Source organism: Gordionus sp. m RMFG-2023, chromosome 1, assembly GCF_954871325.1.
Source record: "Gordionus sp. m RMFG-2023 chromosome 1, tfGorSpeb1-WG-v2, whole genome shotgun sequence".
In the NCBI taxonomy this organism is placed as follows: domain Eukaryota; kingdom Metazoa; phylum Nematomorpha; class Gordioida; order Chordodea; family Parachordodidae; genus Gordionus; species Gordionus sp. m RMFG-2023.
Window position 1 is genome coordinate 40287418 of NC_088775.1, and position 16931 is coordinate 40304348.

The following is a 16931-nucleotide window of genomic DNA, read 5'->3' on the forward strand; positions in this document are numbered from 1 at the left end:
TTTTAGGCCGACCCCTTTTAAAATTGTTAAAAATTTATGTATTTAGATATGTATATAAATGAGAAATCCGTATATTTTAGCTAGCTAGCATATCTGGTTCCCGAGATATAGGGGTTCAAAAGTGCAAAAAAGAGCCAATTTGGAATCTAATTTTTAAAATGCTTATATCTCAAAAATTATTTATAGTAAATAAATGTATAATATATCATATTGTAGGTAAAAAAATTCTCTAAAAGGCAATCAAAAATATAATAAATATTGGCGTCATTTTGCTTTTTATTTAGACACCTTTTATAAATATATATACGATGTCAAAACCATGGCGACGCTATCGACTTTTCCGAAATATACATTTTTACCAAAAATTGAAGAAAAAAGTAGATGGCGCTAATGGTGGAAAAATATTATTCTTAAGGAAAATAAAAAATATTGATACGTTTATAACAAATGGGATAAAATTTACCAGTTCTCCCCCCCCCCCTCCCACCCCCACCATTCTTAAAATATTTTACATTTTTTAGATCTTTACTTACTACTATAGCGAATGACTTATTAGCTCGATAATTTATAACAGTTGCAGTAAAAACGAATATTTTATTAGGCATATTATCGATTATATTTTACAAAATAAACTGTTTAAAACGATCTCTCTTTCTGCGTGATATTTTTGCCGTTCAGATTATTTTAAATAATTCAACCCATATGCAGCTTATTATTTTATCGTTTGTCTACCAATAACATTCTGGATTTGGAGAGTGCAAAAACATATATTCTAGGTGCAGATCAATTAAAATTTTATTCTATATCACAGATGGAGGTACCAAATATTAAAATGTTGCAACCCACTTAATCTACAGAGACATGCTTATTATCGACAGAATCTAAGAATGATTTTACCCTGGATGACCCAAAAAAAATTACTTCAATTTAGATATGTTAATATGCTCTTCATGCCGACAAAAATTAGCAAACATTCCTTATACTTCAAATGACAATGTAGATATTGATTCTCCCCTTTTTATAATTAATCAAGAGGCTATTGATAACATTAATATATCCCTAAAATCAAATGAGGAATCTCTCATTAAAAGAAAACCCTTATGTGAAAAGAAATATTCTAAGAAAAAAATATCTAGAGTAAAAAAAGTTTGACGACTAAATTTATACCATTATCCTCATCAAATAATAAAAAATTTGATGAAATTCTAGACACCTTAAAAATTAAAATAATTATATAAAAGATATTTATTATTAGAAATTTGCAGAGTTGTTAAAAGATACTTTTTAAATGGATCTAGATACAGATACATCGTCTAAAATAATATCTAGATACAGATATTTTAATCAAAAATCTATCTAGATACAGATACCACATTTTTATATCTAGATCCTTTAACAACTCTGGAAATTTGTTACACTATTAAGTGTCTAATGGGCATATGCCCACTCTGCTCCTCAGTTGAATTAGTATATTTAATAGAAATTCAAAATTTTTTAGTGTAAAAAGTGATGGTTATTGATAAGTTAGCAGCAAAATTTTAACCATAATCCGTAATTTCATAAAGCGCCATCTATTTTTTAATCAATTTTTGGAGTCGATAGCGTCACCAAGGTTTTGATATCGTATATATATTTAGCAAAGGTGTCCAAATAAAAAGCAATAAGAAAATTTTGAAAACAAACTCCCCTTTTTGCTTAAAAACACAGGCAAAGCAAATTGGCGCCAATTTTTATTAAATTTTTGATAGCCATTTAGAGATTTTTTTTTACCTACAATATGATATATTATACATTTTTTTTACTATAAATAGTTTTTGAGATATAAGCATTTTAAAATTTTTCAGATTCCAGTGGCTCTTTTTTACCATTATAATTTTTTACATACTGAACCGTAACCAAACTGAACCGTTATAAATAACGGTTCGGGTCCCTGCTTAAATGTTCAACGAAAATTGTTGCAATAATTATATTTATTAATATTTTTAAAAACAAAAAAGTCTTAACCTCATCCATTTTCATTCATGCCTTAATTTTATGCTATTTACTTATTTTTAAATTATCTTTTTAAATCCCTTATTTTGGCCTTTTAATTATATAGTGCCAGCCAAAAAAAAAGGAAAAAGTAATATATTTTAATATTTTTAAAAACAATAAAGTCTTAACTTCCTCCCTTTTCATTCATGCCTTAATTTTATACTATTTATTTTTTTTTAAATTCTCTTATTAAATCCCTTATTTTGGCCTTTTAATTATATGGTGCCAGCCGCAAAAAAGAGAAGAAAAAGTAATTATATATTTTTTTTTTCATGGGGATTCGGAATTATTAAACACGTTGGGATTCCGAATCCCACATGACTCCAAATCCCACATGACTTCATATCTCAATACGACATATATATTATTTTTTATAATTATTTACATAAATACAAAAGAAGAATTTTATAAAATTTAAGAAGATTTATTTTAAGGTTAAAGAAAAAAATTTTATTTAAAGTTTATATAGAAAAAGAAAAGTAAAAAGTAAATTTTTTAAGGTTATAAAATTTTAAAGGCTATATAATTCATTTTATTTTTATATTTAACAGTAACCTTTTAGTTTGTAGATTGATTTTTATTTCTTTTTTACATTATAATATTATCTATTAACATAAAAATTTCTTTTATTATTTTGTTAATACTTTGATCGATTAACTTAAAATTGATAAAATGATTGTTTTTATTATTTTGTATTAACATATTAAATAAATATAATATATAAAGGGTTATAAAAAGAAACAAACAGATACCAAAAATATGACGCACAATATTAAATATAACTTTTATTATTTTCTTTGCTTTTATTTCAGTTGTTTGATATTATCATACTTGAATTAAATTGTCTATCAAATAAAACATTTATATATCCCAGTCTAGATTTTCCTAAATTTAGTAGAGATGATAACGTCTACATAGGGAAATTGTAAAGTTTCTTCGATAAAAGCAGGATTTCCAGCGGGGAAAAGGGCGCCTTGTTTCTTTGAAGTCTGACAACGAGTTTATCAACATTGGATTGCAATCTGTTCGGAAGCATACCTCCTGGACCCCATCGCTCTTCTTGGCAAATTCAAGCTTCAACATCCTTCCAAGACCAAGAATGCTAAACTCTCCGTATTCTATGCTGCCATGCAAGGCAAGGAGGAGACGTTTACAGCATGGGTTACGAGCATAGCCAGATTTAATATGCAAATTTGGTGGCATTCAACGCATCATTGAGAAGGTCATAGTGGATACCATTTCCAGAGAGATCAGGAGAACTGTTAGGAACTCTATGACCATAGAAGACATATATAATCTAGGTCTAGAGGAAGTTATCAGGAAGTCAAAAGGGCATGAGTAGAAGCCACACATTTGGGTGAATCATCGGGAATAAGAGGAGATAAATTACATGGGCAGAGCTAAAAATAGCTACGAGACCGTGAAATCCAAACGGGACTCTAATGCACATCATAAATCTCTTGCAAAATATGATGCTTTCACCAATCAACCTCAACTCACCGTTACAACAATGCTTTGACGGGCTACGACAACTGCAGCGACAAACGTTTCGACGGACGCTACCACAACTGCAGCGACAAATGTTACGATGAACGCTACGATATTCGCCACGACAGTGCAGCGATAAACGTTGCGATGAACGCTACAATATTCCACGAAACCGTTTCGATCAGCGCTACGATAATCTTCATGACAACCACAACTATCTTGACAATAGTCACGACAATCACTACGACGATCGATACAACAATCGCGGGCACAACTCTTATGACAACCGCCACAACTGTCGTTGTGACCAACGTCAAAGCCATGATCAATGCGATGATTACAACAGAGGCGATAATCGAAACAACATACCAGGTCACGGTTTTCATAGACATAACCCTCAAAACAACAATGGTTATCCTATTCGCTAGGCTCAACCATTACAACAACTACACCAACTCGCCTTTTAATCGAACACCACCAATTCTATAAACATCGAAGAGATCGATGATGAGAATGTCACAAACACCGATGTCAGAGAGTACATTCTATGATCAATCTGGAGGTTAATGACGCCAGATATAATGCCTACAACATCATGGTGAGCATCAACAATATACACACGTCAATGCAGATGGACACATACCAGGTACATGATATAACCGAGGCACACGGCTAAGGCTATAGGGATAGCCATAACACGCAAGACTGTTATGAGGCTGAAATACGACGGCAGCGCTTCTAAGATCATAGGTCTAGTCAGTCTGAAGGAAACATACAAACGCTGGAGGTATAGTGGTTGATAATGATAAGAGCCCCTTGTTAGGACGCATATAACTCCATGCCTTCAATAATATATTAAGAACATTCATTGTAGGTAATGTAGACTCTCGAGAAGGGGATTTATATAATAAAAAAAGACCTTGAGTCAACACGTTCCTAAACCCGAAATGATCAGGCAAGTGAGGATTCTCTTGAAGCATGATGCCATGATTAGAGTCATTAGATTTGACAATCTTTACGAGACACGCGAAATAATTTTATTTATATAATGATTCAAGAATCTAAAACAAAAGGGGGAAGAGAGACACCTCTATAAATTCTGGCATACAACAACTTGATGGCAGAGTCATTGCCATAATGTCTAAAGATTCAGGGGTAATTCGAATACCAAAATCATAATATCAAGTGCCATAGAGAATTTGACGAATACAACGTAGATAGATCCATAAGTGTTAGGGGACCATTAGATTAAATTATAAAAGCTCAAGCCATGATAGCAGCCATAGCTTAGCAATGCGAACATTCCACAACGACGAGGGATTTTGTGTGTCAAAATTTGCCCGATTACGAAGGCCAAGTGGAAAATTCTTGCGGCATACTAACTTTATTGTGGAGCAGATGACGTTCTTAATTCCTCAAGCTGTGATTGATCGCGTCCAAATTAAGGCAGAGCTATGATAACGATAGCGTGGACAAAGGACCACTATGGATCTAATGTTATTTAGCCCATTTAACACGTTCAAGAAGTACCTAGGTGGGGTTTCTTTGGAATGTGGAATGTATAAATATCGTTTTTAAATTAATATTTAGCGTAAAGTAACCTTCTACTTTGTCGAATGATTTCTTATTGTTCTTTTATTTTACATTATAATATTATCTATTAACTTAAGTTTCTTTTATTATTTTGTTAATACTCTGATCGATTAACTGAAAATTGATACGTTGATAAATGGTTATTTTTATTATTTTATATTAACATATTAAATAAATATCATATATAAAGGGTTGTAAAAAGAAACAAACAAATAGCAAAAATGTGATGCTTAATATTAAATATCTTTGTTTAGATTTCTTTTAGTTGTTTGATATTATCATACTTGAATTAAATTGTCTATCAAAAAAAATTTTTATATCCCAGTCTATTATCACTTATCACTTTATATTAGCTTAATTATGAAAGAGGAGAATGCTTCTGATAAAATAGTTATGCTTGATCTTTACAAAATTTCCTCACAAAAAAGAGCGCTTATATGAGCACAATATAAAGAAGTATAAATTAGATAAAAGAGATTGTATTAATAACATAAAGTGGAGAGAGATGTTGAAGGAGCTTACCACCAGAAAAGGTGAAAGCTAAAGAGAAAAAAAAATGAAAAAAAAAAAGATGGTGAAAAGGCTGCTGGTAATCATTGCAAGAGCATAATAAAATTTAAAGGCAAAACAACATCTTCTCTTATTAATCATTATAATAGGCTCCATTCTCAACTCAGTAAAAAGTGCAATAAAAATTGATATTTTTTATGGCTTACATCACGAATTTTTTTTATCTAATAAAATTAATTTTAATAACTTGCTAAAGTTATTCATAAATAATAATATACCTTTTAAAACTGTTAATACAAAAGGTTTGATAAGTGATCTTGATTGTTCTGTTCAATATACTCCAATATCCTTAAATTGCTTATGTATAATACATTTTCAGAAAAATAACAGTTGGTAAAGGAAATAATATTCAAAAATAAGATGAATTTTTTATCTGACATTTGGACTAGCCCAACACAGCTTCCTTTTTTATGGCTAAAAGCCATTTTATTGATGATAATTTTAAAGTAAATAACATAATTTTGGATGTTGCTCTAATAAATGAAGCACATTCAGGTGAAAATTTATTTAAAGCCTTTTTTAAAATAATTAAAAATTATAAATTGGTGAATAAAGATTTGTTATAATGCAACTAATAATAAAACATTTATTGATACATTTTATTAATAATATCCATTAATAAAAATAGGGAACATCCGATGCCTTGCCCATGTAAATTTATTTGATTTCCAAAGAAATTTCAAATTTATAGATCATTTTAAAACTGAGAAACATTATTAGAATAATTGGTAGTTCTTCCAAAAAGTTAAATTTTTTAAAAAATATATGTAGATCACTATACCCTTCCATAAATTTTATAAAACCAAAATAAGATTGTGAAATAAGGTTGATTATCGCCTACCAAATGCTTGAAAGAGATTTGTTGTTAAAGCCTGCTATAACAAAATGGTCAATGAGGTAATAACGAATATTAAAATTCTTCAAGGAAAACAAATATCAGAGGTAAACTAAAATTTATAACTAGGGAATAATATAACACTTTCCTAACATATAGGAGGAATGGGAGGATCTTATAAAAATTAAAGTTATTCTATTGGCTTTATATAAAACTACAAATATGATATGTGGGAAGAATTATTTTATTTAAAATTGGTTATACCTTATTATATTCTAATTCTTGAACACCTAAAAAAATGGAAAACCTGATTTCCATAAATTCTTTAACAATGGTTTTAAAGCAGCTTATGATAAATTGTTGTGCTATTATAATTTAACTGCTGATGATGCAATAATAACCACAATATTGGATCCCAGGTATAAAGTAGAATATTTCAAATCAATATCTGTTGATTATGATATTGATATAATCAAGTCAATGGAAAAATTTAAAGAGATTAACAGCTATACAGATATTTAATTTACCCCCATTTGAATAAATATAATTTTATTTTATAAGCTGATTATAACTGACAAACAAGGATGAAATTCCCAAAACAGACTAGACATTGTTTTTAAAAATGAGTCAACTGTGTGAAATAAATTTTTATCTGAGTGAGCCAAGAGCAAAGAATGATACTGCCCCGTTAATGTGGTAGAAAGTAAATACATATCGGATCCCCATACTCTCGAAAATGGCAAATGATTACCTATCTATACAAAGAACATCAACTGCTTATGAAAGGATTTTCTTAGTTAGAACTAATTTGTTGTCAAATCGCATGTCATATTAGGAAGAAAATATAAGAAAAAACTCTTTGCCTTAAAAATTGGCTTAGAATTATAAATTAAATTAATAATATACATTTTAATTTTGTTTATAACTTGATTAAATATTTTTTATTATCAGATTATTATAATAATTTTTTTTGTTTGAAATCAAATTTGCAATAAAAAAATTTATCAATATATCTGAATATGATTTATTTTATTATAAAATTTCATTCCAATTATTCGAATAATTCGGATTATCGACTCAAATTTTAGATTTTATTATTCGTACAAATACGTCGATTCGTTAAAATGATATGAATACGAATAATGCTTTATTCGATTCGAATTCATTTTTGAATAGGCCCAGATCATATCGACAAAGTAATTTTTCTTTAAAATTATGATAATATGGAATATCCTTTTCCTAAATTCGCAATATATTTTAATTTTGATGATAAAATTAACACAGGGTATAAATTACGCTGTAAGATGTGGCAGAAGGTTATATTATTAAACAAGACTAGTAGCTTCAACTTGAGAAGCATTTAAAAGTAATATATCCAACAAATTTAATATCGATGTTAGTCCAATCCTATCATTAAAATAAAATTTGAATCAGAGCTGTATCTATAATAGTTTTTGAACAAGATGAGTTTATGTGAGAGTTGATTTTCGGGGAGTAACATAGTATGTTTCAACTGGTCATAAGTTATTACTTAAGAATTGCATTAAAAATTAGAAATTAAATTACTATTAATAATTAATATTAACATCCTCATTTTATCATCAGACTCAAGTTGGGCTATCTCATGGTATTTTATATATATCAGAGACCTGCAGACCCGGCCCTAAGCCCAGCCCGATAATTTTTTTAACTATACCCGGGGCGGGCCTGAAAATTTATTGAAAGAAAGAAAGAAAGAAAGAAAGAAAGAAAGAAAGAAAGAAAGAAAGAAAGAAAGAAAGAAAGAAAGAAAGAAAGAAAGAAAGAAAGAAAGAAAGAAAGAAAGAAAGAAAGAAAGAAAGAAAGAGAAGAGAAGAGAAGAGAAGAGAAGAGAAGAGAAGAGAAGAGAAGAGAAGAGAAATATCAGGGCAAACCAAATATTTGAAATCGCTATTATTAGCTATAAAAATCAAAAATAAATATAATTTATTTTTAAAAAAAATCCAGACCGAGTCTGAAAATTTTTTTTTTGAAAAAAGCCGGGCCGGGCCTAAAAATATAAAACCCGGGCTGGGCCGAAAAAATTTTCGAAAAAATCCTGGCCGGGCCGTGCAAATGGTATCTCTGCAAGTCTCTGATATATATTTAAATACAACTATTATTAGGCTTATTATGATTTTAACAAAAATTGATCCGGCAAAACCATGGTTCTTATTATTGGGTGAAAATTGATCATGAGATCTAAAATTTATTAACCTGCTTTAACGGGTGGCTAAAAGAAGATTTTTATGAATTTCCTATTTTATTATGTATCTTAATGTTTTCCAAATATTATAAATTTTATCAAGTCGATTTTTAGAAAATAAAGATATTTTTCAAAATCTCTCCTAAATCATATATTATAAAACAATATATTTCCGTTATCAAACAAATCTGATTATTTAATGCCTCTTATTAACAATAAAAAACCATAAGATATATTTGTAATTAAAAATGTTATAAAGAGAAGATCCATAATGATAAAATTATGCCATGAGAAGGAAAATTAGAATGCAGCATATTTGATTTCTGAATTCCCTATGAAAAATGGAATATTCATTCAATTCTTACGAGCTTTAAAGACATCTCAAAGTAGAGATCTGTAAAGTTAGGCCCGGCGGTACTCGGCCGAGCCCGGCCCAGCCCGAACGGGCTTCGGGCCGGGCTCGGGCCTAATTATATTTAAAATACTCGGGTTCGGGCCGGGCCTAATATTTTGGAGCACTTACTCCAAGCAAACTTATTTTATTAGTTTATTGTGAATATTTTGCGCAATCATATTTTTAAATATAGAGGACTAATATTTCAATATTAACATGAAAAATAATCATATTTATTTAATATTATATTCCTTTTTTATAAAAAATGTTCTCTTCTTATAATCTATAAATTAAAAATTAGAGACCGAGTAATTCAATTCCTATTAATTATTGATAACGAATTAGAAATAATTATCTTCTAAGACTGAGAAAAATTTATTAATGGAATTTATCGATTTTTAGATATTTATAATGGGTATGACTAAATACTGCCTTGCTAAACTGTCTTGCTAAAAATAATTAGTCATAATCAATCATAATTTGATGATATAATATCTTTTAAAAAAAATTTTCAAAAACATTTTTTTTATTTTACATAAATCAATTTTTAATTAATTAAAAAATTATTAAATATTACATAATTTAAAATTCTATTTTTACTTAATATTATTGAAAAAAAAAATATATATATTAGCTTATTACAACTTAAATTTTATTTATCAATTACAAGATTTAACAAATTTATATCCATAAGAAGGCGCTAAATACATAAATACATAAATATGAAAATATATACTTAGGAAACCAGAATAAATATTGGATAGCGCTTTTTTTGAATTTGGGTGTAAATACATGTGAAAAACCTTAAAAAAATTAAAAAATAGAGGTTTCTTTGAGATTTAATTAATGAATAGGTTTAAAATAGAAAAATAGTAGAAAGTTTGTAAGGAACATATTGCTGGCGTTATTGATCAAAATCTCTTCATTTTTAATTTATACGTGTATATTTAGGTGTTAAACATTATCCTAAGAAATATTTTGAATATTATGATTTGACCTAATGCTGAGCTTAAAACCGACCAATTACTAAATATTCGATCGACCAAATTTGGTGTTAATATTATTTGGAAAATAATCATTTTTGGTTTATTTATCTATATATACGTGTAAATCATTATCGCAAAAAATATTTTAAAAATATCGTGATTTGACAGATAACCGATATGAAACCGGCCTAATGATTAAATACTGCCTTGCTGGCATTATACATGGAAAATTCTTCATTTTTGGGTGAACAATAACGTGTTAAGCATTATCCTAATTAATTTTTTGAAAATATTATGATTTGACCGAATGGCGAGCACAAAACCGACCACTTACTAAATATTCGATCTACCAAATTTGGTAGTAATATTTTTGGTTAATTTATCTATAAATACATGCAAATCATTATCTAAAAAATTTTTAAAAATATCGTGATTTGACCGATAACCGATTTGAAACCGAAATACTGCCTTGCTGGCGTTATACATAGAAAATTTTTCATTTTTGGTTTATACGTGAACAATAACGTGTTAAGCATTATCCTAATTAATTTTTTGAAAATATTATGATTTGACCGAATGGCGAGCTCAAAACCGACCACTTACTAAATATTCGATCTACCAAATTTGGTAGTAATATTATTTGGAAAATGTTCATTTTTCGTTTAAATATCTATATATACGTGTAAATCATTATCCCAAAAAATATTTTAAAAATATCGTGATTTGACAGAAAACCGATTTGAAACCGGCCCAATGACTAAATACTGTCTTGCTGGCGTTATACATGGAAAATTCTTTATTTTTGGTTTATATGTGAACAATAACGTGGTAAGCATTATCCTAATTAATATTTTGAAAATGATAAGATTTGACCGAATGGCGAGCTCAAAACCGACCACTTACTAAATATTCGATCTACCAAATTTGGTAGTAATATTATTTGGAAAATGTTCATTTTTGGTTTAAATATCTATATATACGTGTAAATAATTATTCCAAAAAATATTTTAAAAATATCATGATTTGACCGATAACCGATTTGAAACCGAAATACTGCCTTGATGGCGTTATACATGGAAAATTTTTCATTTTTGTTTTATACGTGAACAATAACGTGTTAAGCATTATCCTAATTAATTTTTTGAAAATATTATGATTTGACCGAATGGCGAGCACAAAACCGACCACTTCCTAAATATTCGATCTACCAAATTTGGTAGTAATATTATTTGGAAAATGTTCATTTTTGGTTAATTTATCTATAAATACGTGCAAATCATTATCCCAAAAAATATTTTAAAAATATCGTGATTTGACCGATAACCGATTTGAAACCGAAATACTGCTTTGCTGGCGTTATCCATAGAAAATTCTTTATCTTAATAAATATTTTTTTATCTATTATATAATATCATATTAATCCAAAAAATAAAATATAATTTTATTAAATTAATGTCAATAAAAGACATTTGATACAATAATTATACCAAAAACAAAAGCGAAAAATAAATATAATAAAACGAGGATCAGATATCCCTATCGTCATTTCCTCATATATTTTAAAAAATATTTAACAAAATAGAAATTATGAATAATCAATTAAATATAATATTATATTTATATGCGATGTAAAAAAAAATATTTAAAAAAAATTTGGTATTTGTGACGATATAAAAATTAATACTTAAAAAATTTGGTATTTGTGACGATATGAATAAAAATTAAAAAAAAAATTAATATTTGCATGCGATGTGAATAAATTTTTTTTTAAAACTATGATTAGGATGAAGTATTGTTTCAATTCAAAAATCTATTGTAAATTAAAAAATTCATTTGATATATATGAAAGAGAGTATGACGTTTAGGGCCTTATTATTTTTCAACTTTAATTTTTTTTATTGATACTGTTATTTTTTTTTATTCTAATTTTTTGACATGGTTTTTTAGAATTTTTAGGCTTTAAAAGTATTAATTCCCCGCATGATGACATGACATTTTCTCTTTCCCGTTTTTTACTTCCTTTTATTAAATTTTCTTCCTCTTTTTTTTTATCTTCCTCACTAAATTTCTCCCAAATTGATAAATCTATCTGAAATAACTTATACCCCTCAGCCAAATAATATTCTCCTTTTCCTATCAAAGCTCTTTCGAGATCTTTCTCTTGTATTTGTACTTTATTATATATTATATCAATTAAATTAATTAAATTATTTGATTGCCAATTTGTATAACTTTTAAATACATGATTCATGGACTCACAATTGTTGTTAGTCCATAAATCACTTATAATTTTATTTTTAAAAAATTAATTATTCGGCCGGTTTCAAATCGGTTTTCTATCATATCACGATATTTTTAAAATATTTTTGGGATAATGATTTACACGTATTTATAGATAAATTAACCAAAAATGAACATTTTCCAAATAATATTACTACCAAATTTGGTAGATCGAATATTTAGTAAGTGGTCGGTTCTGAGCTCGCCATTCGGTCAAATCATAATATTTTCAAAAAATAAATTAGGATAATGCTTAACACGTTATTGTTCACGAATAAAACAAAAATGAAGAATTTTCCATGTATAACGCCAGCAAGGCAGTATTTCGGTTTCAAATCGGTTATCGGTCAAATCACGATATTTTTAAAATATTTTTTGGGATAATGATTTGCACGTATTTATAGATAAATTAACCAAAAATGATCATTTTCCAAATAATATTACTACCAAATTTGGTAGATGGAATATTTAGTAAGTGGTCGGTTTTGAGCTCGCCTTTCGGTCAAATCATAATATTTTCAAAAAATTAATTAGGATAAAACTTAACACGTTATTGTTCAAGTATAAACCAAAAATAAAGAATTTTCTATGTATAACGCCAGCAAGGCAGTATTTCGGTTTCAAATCAGTTATCGGTCAAATCACGATATTTTTAAAATATTTTTTGGGATAATGATTTGCACGTATTTATAGATAAATTAACCAAAAATGAACATTCTCCAAATAATATTACTACCAAATTTGGTAGGAATATTTAGTAAGCGGTTGGTTTTGAGCTCGCCATTCGGTCAAATCATAATATTTTCAAAAAATTAATTAGGATAATGCTTAACACGTTATTGTTCAAGTATAAACCAAAAATGAAGAATTTTTCATGTATAATGCCAGCAAGGCAGTATTTAGTCATTAGGCCGGTTTCAAATCGGTTATCTGTCAAATCACGATATTTTTAAAATATTTTTTGCGATAATGATTTACACATATATATAGATAAATAAACCAAAAATGATTATTTTCCAAATAATATTAACACCAAATTTGGTCGATCGAATATTTAGTAATTGGTCGGTTTTAAGCTTGGCATTCGGTCGAATCATAATATTTTCAAAATATTTTTTAGGATAATGTTTAACACCTAAATATACACGTAAAAACCAAAAATGAAGAGATTTTGATCAATAACGCCAGCAATATGTTCCTTACAAACTTTCTACTATTTTTCGATTCTAAACCTACTCATTAATTAAATCTCAAAGAAACCTCTATTTTTTAAATTTTTTTTAGGTTTTTCACATGTATTTACACTTAAATACAAAAAAAGCGCTATCCAATATTTATTCTGGTTTCCTAAGTATATATTTTCATATTTATGTATTTAACACCCTCTTATGTATATAAATTTGTTAAATTTTGTAATTGATAAATAAAATTTAAGTTCTAATAAGCTAGTAAATATATTTTTTTTCCAATAATATTAAGTAAAAATAGAATTTTAAATTATTTGATATTTAATATCAATTCTTTAATCAATTAAAAATTGATTTATGTAAAATAAATAAAATGTTTTTGAAAAATTTTTTTTTAAAGATATTATATCATCAAATTATGATTGATTATGATTTATTGCTTTTTAGCAAGACAGTTTAGCAAGGCAGTTTAGCAAGACAGTATTTAGTCATACCGAAAATAATATGATGAATGTAATGTTATTAAGTATAAATAGGTTAGGATAAGTAAATATTTGAATATACTTGGTTATCTTCTTAATTATTGGTTATGAAAGAAAAATATGAGTATAAGAAGATTTCATTAATGTGTATTTTTGGGGGACTTATCAAGCCTATTATGATATTCTAAAAGTTAAAAAATAATATGATGAATGTAATGTTATTAAGTATAAATAGATTAAGATAAGAATATTTAAATATTTGAATATACTTGGTTATCTTCTTAATTATTGGTGAAAGAAAAATATGAGTACAATAAGATTTCATTAATGTGTAATTAATAATATGAGATGAAAATTGATAAGGTAATCTAAAAAATAAAGAAAGGATTAAGTGAAATAAAAACATTCATATTTACAAATTTGAGGGAATATTGTTTTTCATCCATGCTAGGTATGTGTACACCATCAAATCCAATCATCTGTTTTATTAAATTAAATAAACAATAAACAAATAAAAAAATGACATGACGTAGCGATGACATGACGTCACGATGACGTAGTGAGGACATCGGAAAATTATAATATAGATAATAAAATTAAACTTCAACTGTTAAAGTTAAATTAATATTTAGTGAGTTATTGATATTATATTTTTAATACAGAATTTTATATTTTTAATACAGAATTTTATATTTTTAATACAGAATTTGATTGCAAGCTGACATAGTGAAAATATAATTTATATGTATTAATCAAATCTAATAATTAAAATAATATTCATTTAATAAAAATCTAAATAGTCTTATTAATTTCTAAATAATAAAATTATATCTATATATTACTTAATGGAATTATAAAAGAAATCATTCAGTGGGCAATCAAAAATATTTATTTTTAGTTCAAGGGGATATTAAGGAGCCATTAAAAAAAATTTTTTTTGCTTCAGGGGGCTATTCAATTTTTTCAGGGGGCTCGAGCCCCTGCGCGCTCCCTCCCCCTTGTGACGCCACTGATAACATTACATTCATCATATTATTTTTTAACTTTTAGAATATCATAATAGGCTTGATAAGTCCCCCAAAAAATTTTTTTGATGATAGCCCTCCAACTACTAGAAATATGCATCTAATATTGACCCATCTACCGGTTTTACATTATTTTAATGTTTGTTTAATTTCAACAATAGTTTATTTATATTTTTGCCTGATTTCTTTATTTGTCTAGGCTAACCCTAATCCCTCACATTGCTACAAAACATGATGAATCTATTATTAAAGATAAGCAAATAAAATAATGACGATTAAACAAACGCCTTACCCATTCTAGAGGTACTGGTAGACAAAATGATAAAGAACTAGCATGAAATAAACTCATCTGGAGGTTTATTTATTTTTTTTTATCTTATGTTTTCTATACATGATTATTTTATTTTCACCCATTCCTCCAAATGATATTTCTATCACCACTACCACAATCCCTATGCCACCTCCTCCGATTTTTTAACAAATATAAACATTTAATTCTGTGCTATCATTCACTTCACTAGGAGTTAATATTAATATTACTCCTCCGATTCTCTGAGAAACTTTCATGAATATTTAGAGGAATGTTCATACTTGAATGTACAGTACGGTCAATTTCATCAACTTTATTAATGGAAAAATATGCAGTATTTCTGTCGTGTGGTTGAGTTAACATTGTTGTTCATGTTTCTATTATAGAAGGGGATACCAATTCTGACATTGACAGAAATATCGTTTTGCGTGTTCAAACTTGAATGTACAGTACAGCCAATTTCATCAACTTTCTTAATTGAAAAATATGCAGTAGTTCTGTCGTCGCCTTTATAACAATATTTACGACCGTTTTATGGTTTAGTTAACATTGTCGTTCATGATTCTATTTTAGAGGGGGGGTGCCAATGCTGACATTGATAGAAATATTGTTTTACGATTATAGACATATCATCTTTATCAGGACGTATTGTGTTTTGTACACTGCTTTGGTAATCCTTCATTACTTTCATCTAACCCTAAATGATATAAAATTATACATTAATTATTTCCTCTCCAGACAACCACCCAGATTAATTTAGTCACTTTTCCCATCAAAAATTAAAGTGTCAACAAGGATTTGCTCTTAATTTTATTAAATACATAATAAATATTCCTCATTTTTTTTTAAAAAAATTATCCTAAATTTATATGTCAATAAAAAAAATATCTTAAAAAATATATATATATAATTTGCATATAAGTTACATTAGTGTTTAATGGCATTTTTGTAATTTAAATAGACATCATTTTTTTTACTTAACATAAAAAAATATATATCCCTTATCAAATTCTTTGACAAATAATTGCAGAAATGCAAGACATACATTAAATTTATCTGAAAATCAACAATAACCTTATATAATAAACAACATATTTTTAAGATATAATTTTAATTGATCATATTACAAAAAAGTATAAGAGTCGGTTATTTTTATTTTATTTGTCATGATTCTCTAATAAGTGGTTGCCCATACCTTCCCAGTTTCCATTAATACGGAATTTACATGTTTTTTTTCCATATTAGACTTATTGGTAAATCAGATATTTCCCGTTCATGTGATGATATTAAAAATTTAACTATCTCCGAGGCGGGAAAAAATTTCAAAATTATAATGGGTAGGACTGGGCTTGGAACCTTAAAATTAATATTAGCTTGCACCTGACTTGGGAATATCTTTAACAATTTATTAAGGGTTGAGCTGGGCTTGATAAACTTTTTTATAATTATAAGATCTTGGATGCTTCCTAATATTGTGAGCTTGAACCTGGCATGACATCTATCGTAAAAAATGAATAAAAATC